The following is a 9651-nucleotide window of genomic DNA, read 5'->3' as shown; positions in this document are numbered from 1 at the left end:
CACGCAGACAAATAGAAGGCCTGTCTTTTTATGCAGCTTCTTGTTAGTTGTTTGCTATTATGATAACAAGGATCCATTTGATGTCAGCAGGTCTTTTATCTTCAAATGAGCCATTTAAATGTCATTACTGCAGGGCTGCTCGCGCGCGCGCGTGTGTGTGTGTGTGTGCGTGCGTGCGCCCGCCCGCCCATTCATGTCCCGTCATTTTTTTTCCTTACAAAGAGAAATTACCAGCATTCACACTCAGATGCTGCATCAGGGACAATATTCCGTTTTTAATCGTTATTGTTCGGTGACATAAATTCAATCTTCTGCCTGCTTCACTTCTTCTCAGCTGTTTACTCCGGGAGCAACACACCAGAGTGGAGTGACACAGGAAATTGGCCTCATTGTCCCTCCGCTGCAGCGATCTGGACCCAAAATTGATGATGCAGGTCTTTTTTTGTAATCATTTTCCATGCAGGACTTGTAGCGTCAGACCCGTGACGGTCGTCACCTGTGGTGAAAATAACTGAGCCTTCAAGTTCCCTCTTGTCGGCATTTCTAAACACACACACACACACACACACACACACACGAGTGCGGTTCATTTTCTACATGCTGCTGCACTGTAGTGAATGCAATGTACTTTATTAGCAGTTATTTAAACATGAAGGCAGTGTTTGATCCCCCCCCCCACCCAAAAAAAATCAGTGCTGAGCTCCATTTCTGTCCCCCTGCTGGACCGAGAACAAACAGTCTTCAGAACTGCCGTTGTCCTCGACTGTGGTACTCTGAGACTTTCAAAGTGATCCGCAGCACTGAGGCCGATTTAGCAAAGTCATTCCGATGATCTCATGTCCAGATGAGAAAATACGGTGACAAAGTGCCGAGGTCTGATGAGAGAATATGCACGAGAGGAAGGCCCCCCCCCCCCCCCAGGTTATTGGCCTCATGTATTCATCAGGTTCAAAGTGCTTAATTTAGCGTGATGCAATACAGCTGAGTAACAGACGCCTGCTCCACTCTGCAGTGTACAAGTATAGTAGTACACAATAGCAGCACTCCACTACAGAACAGTGCTTGAAAAATGTCGGCGGTGACTTCGCGGCGTGTCTGATGGAAATGCTCGGGATGCCTCCGTGTTGTGACCCTGATGGTATCTGAGAGCGCCGCCTGTATCGGCTTCACGTCCTGTTGTGGTCTAACCTTCACTGGATGAGCGTCGTCTCCGTGTCACTGCTGGAGTGGCAGATAAGCTATAGGGCAGCCCTCCGCCTGCTCTACTGGTAATTTGGGAAATCCTTACTGGCAGCTCCAGATGACAAGGCCACTGTGTTTGTGGCAGTGCTCTGTAATTTGCTTGTTTTCCACTCCGCCATGGAGCTGACGCGGGGCAGGAGCATCGCTCCCCTATTGTTGTTACTCTGCTCGGCTCAGTGGCCTCTAACGTAGAGGACAAGAGGGCGTAGCATCCTGCAGCAGCTGCAAATCAAATGTAATGTTCAATACTTTGAACTCAAGTGCACCAACCGATTCGGAACCGTCAGTCATCATGATCTTTTGTGAAGCCGCTGGCTGATTTAGAAGAGGACGTGTTCCTGATAAATGTCAAAGTTCTTCTAATGAATCTTCAGTGTGTTGGCGGCTCTCATTTGTCACCAAAGATCAAAAACGACCAGGAAATGCGTTTGTTCTACGACGGTGTTGGAGCTTCCCCTGCTTGTCACGGTGGACGGTTTAATCTTCTCTATTATCGCCACATAAAGCTACTCAGTTTGAATTGTTCGCTGAAAAACATTCGTGTGTGTGTGTATATGAAAAGAACTTTGACAAACAGCTCCCCTGTTTACCATGGCGACGCCAAACCTGTGTTCTCCCGTCTCTACGGTAACCAGGGCCCTGAGCTCCCTCTTATTGGCTCAGCCATTGAACTCTCAGCTAGAGACAAAAGAGAAGGACCCGGCGCTGGTAATTTCTTATCACCAAATCCCATTAGGCTCCGGGTTTTTAAAGGTTTTTTTTTTTTTTTTTTTCTTTTTTCATTAAACCACACAAAAGTAAAGTGGAAATCACCATCCATAGTGGGCTCAGCCCCTGCTGCGAGCCCGGCCAGACCTCCTCAACACATCACTCTGCTGCATAAATAAGAGACTCTTGCAAAAAGCAGCATGAAAGAACGCGAGCAGCAATGTTCCATTAACACATGAATGCTCCTAACTTTGTTAAACATGGAGGTGATCTGATTCCAGGGAGCAAAGGTAATCTAATCCAGGGTAGAGCTGCCTTCAGGACGGGATTAACGGGCTCCTGACACGCTGGAATGATGCTGGGAAATAATAGAATGAATAAGAAGCTATGAAGTATGACAATATATTAGTTTCAGCTGGTAATACTGGGCTGTGTGAGTGTGCTCTTGTACCTACGTTTTGAGGACGAGAACGCATGTTTAACCAGCAGAGTGAGGACATTTTAGCCCGTCTTCAAAGGTTTCAGGGTCGAGGGTTAGAATCAGATTCTGGTTGGGCTTAGGGTCAAGGTTCAGGTCAGGCAGTCAGCTGAGATGGTTCGGTTTAGGGTGAGGAGCCAGGGAATGCATTCATGGAAGTCCTCACAAAGATGTAAGTACAAGGATGTGTGTGGGTGTGTGGTGGTTCCACCTCTCAGCACACTGAACGAGCCTGATATACCCAAGACCATAATCAGTGCAGTTCTTCACTTGTCTGTGTGTGTGACAGTAGTTGCAGGTTGTGTATTTGCCTGTGTGTGTGTGTGTGTGTGACAGTAGGTGTTGGTTGTGTATTTGCCCGTGTGTGTGTGTGTGTGTGTGTGTGATAACCGCCTCTATGAAGCGGGAGTGACAGACAAAGGCCTAATCGCTCCTCAGCTCCAGCAGCCAAACAGCTCGGAGGAAGTATTGACCCTAAAGCACCATAATCCCCTCCACATAACACGATCAATTTCATGTAATACCTGCAATAACACACATTCAGCTCAAAGCAGTTGTCAAAGGAGCTGCGAGCATCTGATTTTAGAGGTGAGCTGTTTGATTCAGAGACCCGAGGAGCGCATCAGCCTGCAACATCACACCCGCTTCCCTTTCAACTTTCCCTCTTTTATCCCTCTGCCTAAATGCGGAGCGCTCCCGGCGGGCTCGTGCAGCCAGGAGTCGTCACGTGATGCACTATACGTTTTCTTTTGTTCTTGATGGTTTGCTTTTGTTTGTTTTTTTTTTTTTTTTTTTGTTTTTTTAACATCACATTAGAAAAAATATTCACAAAATTTCAGCACGTGAGCGCTTTATGGGCTTTCACCCAAGCCTGGAGTGCACTGACCGCCGCTCCTTCATCTCAAAGTAAACGTTTTTAAAGTCTCGGAAAAGTCGGTGCATGATCACCATCGACCTCCTCGGCCTGTGTGTGTGTGTGTGTGTGTGTGTGTGTGTGTGTGTGTGTCAGCACCTTCACTCCCCCCTTCATAGCCCCTCTGTTTTCTTGCCGCACTCGGTGTGTGTGTGTAATGTGAGGCTTAGTGTGGTGCACATGATGGAACGCTTGGTATTTTCTGTTTTTGTTACACACACACACACACACACACACACACAGAGTAGAGGTCAAGAAAAGAATCAACCAGAGACAGTGAAATTCTTGTTGGAATGTGAAATTGTGTATTTGCTTGATTCTTTTTCATCTTGCCATCGCACACTTGTTGTCACCCAGCAGCCACAGGTGGCATCGCATCAACCCACATTTGAAGGATTTCGACGGTCAAGTTAAAGTTTGAAACATATTTTTCTATATTAACGGAAGACACGGCGGCAAAAATACAAATGGGACTTTAAATGTAGACTTTGAACTACACAAAGGCATACACAAAACACACACGTGCGCGCGCACACACACACACACACACACACACACACACACACACACACATTTGGTATTCATATCACATAGATTAATCAACCTGCTCATCCTTCTGCTGCTACACACACCATAATCTCAGTGTACCTGCTTCTCTCTCATGCACACACATTCTCTCTCTCACTCACTCACACACACACACACACACACACACACACACACACACACAGCAAAGACTTTATCATCAATCTGCATATTAGCACTGGACCATCCCTTTAATTTCCTAGAGCAGCTGATAACCATCACCCGCTCCTGGCATCTGTGTCGCTCTCACACTGCTTCAGATGCGTCTGTTTCCTTATTTGTGTGTGTGTGTGTGTGTGTGTGTGTGTGTGTGAGAGAGAGAGAGAGAGAGTGAGTGAGTGAGCGAGAGAGAGGGTCAGACAAGTTTGGGGTGGGGTCAAGGTGGAAAAGGAACTTCAGGTGTGTCTCCCTGCAGGTTAGGGGTCAAGCTCTCTTCTTCACAGTTAAAAACTAGCAGCCTGGCGGCGTCTGACCCAAAGAAGTCCAGAAGAAAGAAATCCAGTTATTTAGAGACTGCAAGGAGAAGAAAAAGACGGACTTGGATACAGTTTCCATGTCTTTTGTTCTATTTGTTGTTGAGTGTGTGTTGGACGTCCTTCTGCCTAAAGCTTCAGCTCCGTCTGTGTAGCACACGTGGAAAAAATATGAATACCGAATGTTGAATGCAAAGAGTGTGATTGGATAGATGACCTTAATTAACTCTGCGAGGTCTCTGCCAGTGGCCTTGCTGCAGCCTGTGTTTGTGTGTGTGTGTACTGAGTCACATTAATAAGAGGAGGCGAATGCTAATCTGCTATTTGCTATTATTTGGCGAGACCTTGGGTGAGACGAGAGGGTGGTTAGGGAGGTTATGAGTGAAGCTTTTGTGAGTCTGCGCGCGTGTGTGTGTGTGTGTGCGCGTGTGTGTGAGATAGAGAGAGAGAGATGGCAGCACAGAATCACTCGTTCAAATGAGCGATTGGAAGAGAGGGAGCTTGCCAGCGTGAGGCAAAGACAGACAAGTGAGGCCGAATGGTGTCTGGCTCCTATTATGTTCAACTGCATCTCACCAAGGTCACTGAAAAAGAGAAGTTTTCAAACTCTGCTCTGTTCTGTCGGCTTCTTGGGGAGGAACAATTTTCACTGGCGCTTCCTGGCAAGAAAGCAGAAACATTCTGTACTCTGGAGCAGCTCAGTGGTCACAGGAGAGCGCTCGCGAGTGCGCTTCACATGAACACACGCACGTCTTCTCAGATGAAGCGTGTTTTCTAATCATGTAGCCTGAGTGTAGAAGGCGAGAGGGACAAAGGCGTCGGCGTGTCTCCACATGACCGGATCAAGACATGTGAACGTCTGACACCATGTTCGCTTGTGCTCCTCTGTTTTGCAGGACAAATGTCGAGCTGACACACAAGAGGGCAGACAGAAGACCCCTGAAGCCCAGACCAGGTGACACGGCTCAAAGGTCAGACGGGAGTGACTGTGTTGGCTTTCTCTCATCCTGCTTGTGAATCGTCAAAGCCCACGACCTTTCCCGAAACGCTCCTGAAGTGACGGTTAGCGCAGAAGGTCAAAGGTCATTCGAGGGGCTGAACTTTTCCCAGCTCTCGTCCCTCATGTAGCTACGTCTGTCTTCACTTGTCCAAAACTGTGCGGTGGAGACGATGTAGTTGTATTTCACCGATTTCAGCGTCCTGTCAATCACCCCGGGTTGTTTATTTGTTGCAGAAAGTTAAATCCAAGTAAACGACCTCATATTGTTGGAGATTCTAGTAGCAACGAGCTCACCTGGAGTCTCTGCTCGACCAAAAGTTTTCCTCATCTCCTTCAACCTTCCCAAGGTTTAGTCTTGGTGTGTGTGTTTGTGTGTACACACGCGTGTCCACAGCTTTCAATGAGATAAACACTTGAGCTACAGATTCTGTACAAAAGGAAATCTATAATGTTCAATACCAAGGTCAGTTATTGTTTCTTCCTCTGTCTTGGTGTACCGGCTGCCACAATAGCAGAATTTTCTCTTGCAGAAGAAAAGTTTCTAAACAAACTGGAGCTCTGTGTGTGTGTGTGTGTGTGTGCGTGTGTGTGTGTGCGTGTGCGTGTGCGTGCATGCAGAGGTGAAGTGTCAATACCTTCATCTGCACCTTGAATCATAGAATACCCATAGATTTTGTATTAGAACATTCAGATGTATTTGGATGAGGCTGATGTTTGCGGTGTGTTTTCTTTGACCAACAGTAGTAACCCTACACACGTGTCCCATATTGTTCTGGAGACATTCCACAAACACCAAGCCTGCACCCCCCCCACCAGAGCAAACCAATAAAGATGTGATCAATATTAATAAGGCTTTTAAATATAGGCGTTCAAACCCAAGGCAATCATCAAACCGTTTTTTTTTTCCTTTCTTTTTGTTGTTTTCTCAGCAAATCAAATTTTTCTCCTCAAAAAAAATGATGACATAGACAGAAAAAAAAAGCCTAACTTTCCAGACTAAATGGCTGCAAGCAAGACAAGAAGGTCAATCACATCCTCACATTTGAAAAATGGCCGACGATTGATGGAATGGATCTATTCCTCCTATGTGCCTATGTAGCGGTGTCTATATATAATCCTGTATACCGAGTTAAAAATATAGCCATTTTGTAAAAAGATCAAATTGAAAGAAAATTACTTTGTTTTTCTCAATTGATTCACAGCAGAGAAAAAAGAATGCAGCAGACTAAAGTATGTGTGCGCTGATATTCAGTCATGGAGATTCCTTGTGTGTGTATATATATACATATATATATAAAACCAGCAAGTTTTTTTCTTGCTGGGAAAGGACCCAGAAGATAGTATGAGGACGTACAAGAGGCATCATTGTGGAAAAAGTAATTTCTCAATTTTTATTTACAACAGAACAAAATGGGGAACGCCCAAAGTTCTTCATACCCTTCTCGATAATCTCTAGAAAAGCCTTTGACAGCAATCAAACGCTTCCTTGGACTGCTGAGCAGCTTTGCCATGTCTCCACTGGCGCTGGTCATCTTGAGCCATGAGCTCCAGCTCTGTCAGGGTGGAGGGTCTCCTCGCCCTCACCCTCATCTTTGGCTCCGCCCTCAGATGCTCAGCTGGATTCAAGTCAGGACTCTGGCTGGGCCGCTGAGAAATGTTCATGTTTTTGTCGGCTGACCGTCTCTTCACCGCTTCTGCGGTGTGTTGTGGGTCGTTGTGGTTTCTCTGCAGACTGCTTGATGTCGTTGTTGAGAATCTTGACGTTTTGCTCTTTTCTCGCCGTGACGTTTACGGTGGTTAGGTTCTGTGGTCCATCGGCTGAAGAACACCCCCAAAGCTTTAAGTTCCCACCTCCATGTTCGACAGTGGGGACGGTGTTCTCAGGGTTGAAGGCTTCTCCTTTTTCACACCAAATAAAGGATACACCATTCCGGCCAAACAATTCAATTTTTGTTTGATCTGACCATAAAACAGAAGACAAGAAGTCCTCTTATTTGTCCAGAACCCAGCAGTGTCCGCCAGCAGAGCCCAGATTCACCAGGATGGTCTGAGCGGTGGTCCTGCTGAGTTGATGAAAACAGCTGTTCCCAATGAGTACGGCTAATTAGGAGCTTTCCAGCAGCTCGGGCCATTTGGAATGGTACAGAACTTTGGATTTTCCCTTAGACTGGGACAGTTTGCGAAGAGTATGAGTGATTTGGGACACGACACTTGGTGTTCAAATGTCAATAAAGGCTGAGAAAGAAGTTTTTGATCTTATTATCTTCTGGGAGACACCTGTGTCTTTTCCAATCCTCAAAAACTTGCTGATTGAATAAAATTTGCCAGGAGTAAGAGCAATTTCAGGCTTGTCTCTCTCTCTCTCTATATATATAGACAAAGTGTGTACACACACATTAATATGTGGTATCAGACAGTAAATGAAAATGTGTGTGTTTGTGTGTGACTTTGTTTCCAAAAATACCCTTTAAGGTCCCTGTCAGACAGAGAGAGAAGCGTGTTGAACATTTTATCAGTAGAGGATGACAGTATATACATGGTGTGTGTGTGTGTGTGTGTGTGTGTTCTAGATAGAACAGGCTGCTGACAGCACCATGATGAGATAATAATGTAAGTTCCTGATGCTGCAGACAGACAGAATGATGGACACGGTCGTTTCTGACTCTTATCCTGATCATCTGTCCAGTTTGACGTCGGCAGGCTTTTGGTTATAATTCTCCAGTACTCCTATGTTTTGAGACAGTGCAGTATTTCTACGACTGTCAGTCAATCAAGCAGGTAGCAAATAAATCCTGCTGTTGCCCTGACTTCTATATGCAGTGTGTGTGTGTGTGTGTGTATGGGGGGGGGGGGACTCGTGGAGTAAAATACCCTTCACCTAATGTTTTAAACCCGTATGGCAGCGGCGCTCCAGTGGTGGTGAGTGGTTTGTCCTCAGGTCTCTGCTCTGCTCCCTGATAGGACAGCAGACAAGCTTCATGTCTGAGGATGTCATCGCTTGTGTGCTAGAACACGTGTGTTGCAGACATTGCCCTTTACATGGCTGGAGTACAGAACTCTGACTGTAGGGCTCAGATGATGTCTGAGCAGACGAAGGTTGTGTGCAAGAACACACTGACGGTTGGCTGAGTTTCATGGGAGCACACTTGAAACCACGTTTACTGCTGTGCACTTAGCTGGCTCTCCTAATCTGAGCTTGTGTGTGGTGTATCCGGGCTCTGCATCACCGCAAGGAGACGCGAGAGCAGCAAAACTCTGGGAAATATTTGGGCGTTGCTCCATTTCAAAATTCTCACTCTTTTGTCGTAAAAGTTGGAAAATGTCGCACTTTCCGTTGATGCGGGAGCCACCATTTTCCACAAGTGAGGTGAGTTCTGTGACGCGAGACGACACGTCGCCGCCTCATGCTCACGTTCATGTGAAAACAATGGCGTGTGCTCGTCCTCTAGCCAGATGAGGCGTTTACATGTGCGGCAGCTGTGGGAATCTTCCCTTTTACATTTTGTTGGCATGTTCCGAATCAAATACTCGTTCTTCCGCTCCATGTCCGGTCCGTCGCTAGGAAACCTCTCTGAACCTCCACAGATCAGACGTTTTCTAAACCCACTCATGCACAAAAATGAGAAGCCACATTTTTCACCAAATCTCAGTCACTGGTGAAAGGAGTGTAACTTGTCCTTTAATGAATCAGTCGAACACACTGAGGAAACCCAGCAGCATCTCCTCAGTGTTTCACCAGCAGGCTGACTCGAGCCCAGTTCAGTGCCGCCTCCTCCCACCTCGCCACTCCTCCCGTTGTCCTCCTGTCATGCTCCTGATCCCTCCATCGCTGCCGTGTCACCGCTTTTATCTCGTCACCCAAAGCAACCTCTTCATCTTATTGTCCCGTCGCTGCTATCTGTCCCTTTGTCGCTCTGATGAGGGTCAGCGGGTCAGCTGGAGGGCTTGTCATTAGCTGGGAGTGTGCTCGTGCACGTGCACACTTGGAAGTGTGTACATGTGTACACAAGATAATGAGAGCCTTTAATGATCAGGAATTGGAGGAGGAGGAGGGAGGGAGAGAGGGAAAGCAACTCAAGGTAAAAGGAGCGTGTGCAAAGAACTGAGATCATTTTCATCCAGGGACTGTAAATACACCTCCTCAGTGATTTAGCTCTCACTGGAGCAGTTTGGAGGTGTTGCAGTCGTGCTGCTGCTGCTGCGGCCTGCATTTCAAATGTCATACAAATGGAGAGATGCAGAGGTTTTTTTT

At 46.6% G+C, this 9651-nt stretch overlaps 1 long non-coding RNA gene across 2 annotated transcripts in view; it reads left to right on the top strand.

Moving 5' to 3' along the window:
• Window positions 1–9651, top strand: part of LOC147272546 (uncharacterized) — a 73825-nt gene that overhangs the window by 42838 nt on the left and 21336 nt on the right. For both annotated transcript variants that reach the window (XR_015110284.1, XR_015110261.1), the window contains exon 2: window positions 5296–5370. This is a non-coding gene — a long non-coding RNA (uncharacterized LOC147272546). The remainder of the gene's footprint in view (window positions 1–5295; window positions 5371–9651) is intronic.

Source organism: Aulostomus chinensis, chromosome 1 (assembly GCF_037954235.1).
Source record: "Aulostomus chinensis isolate RoL2024-O1b breed Wild chromosome 1, RoL_Achi_v1.0, whole genome shotgun sequence".
NCBI classification, from domain to species: Eukaryota; Metazoa; Chordata; class Actinopteri; order Syngnathiformes; family Aulostomidae; genus Aulostomus; species Aulostomus chinensis.
Note: the sequence above shows the minus strand (reverse complement) of the source record. Positions and strands in the feature narration are given on the sequence as shown.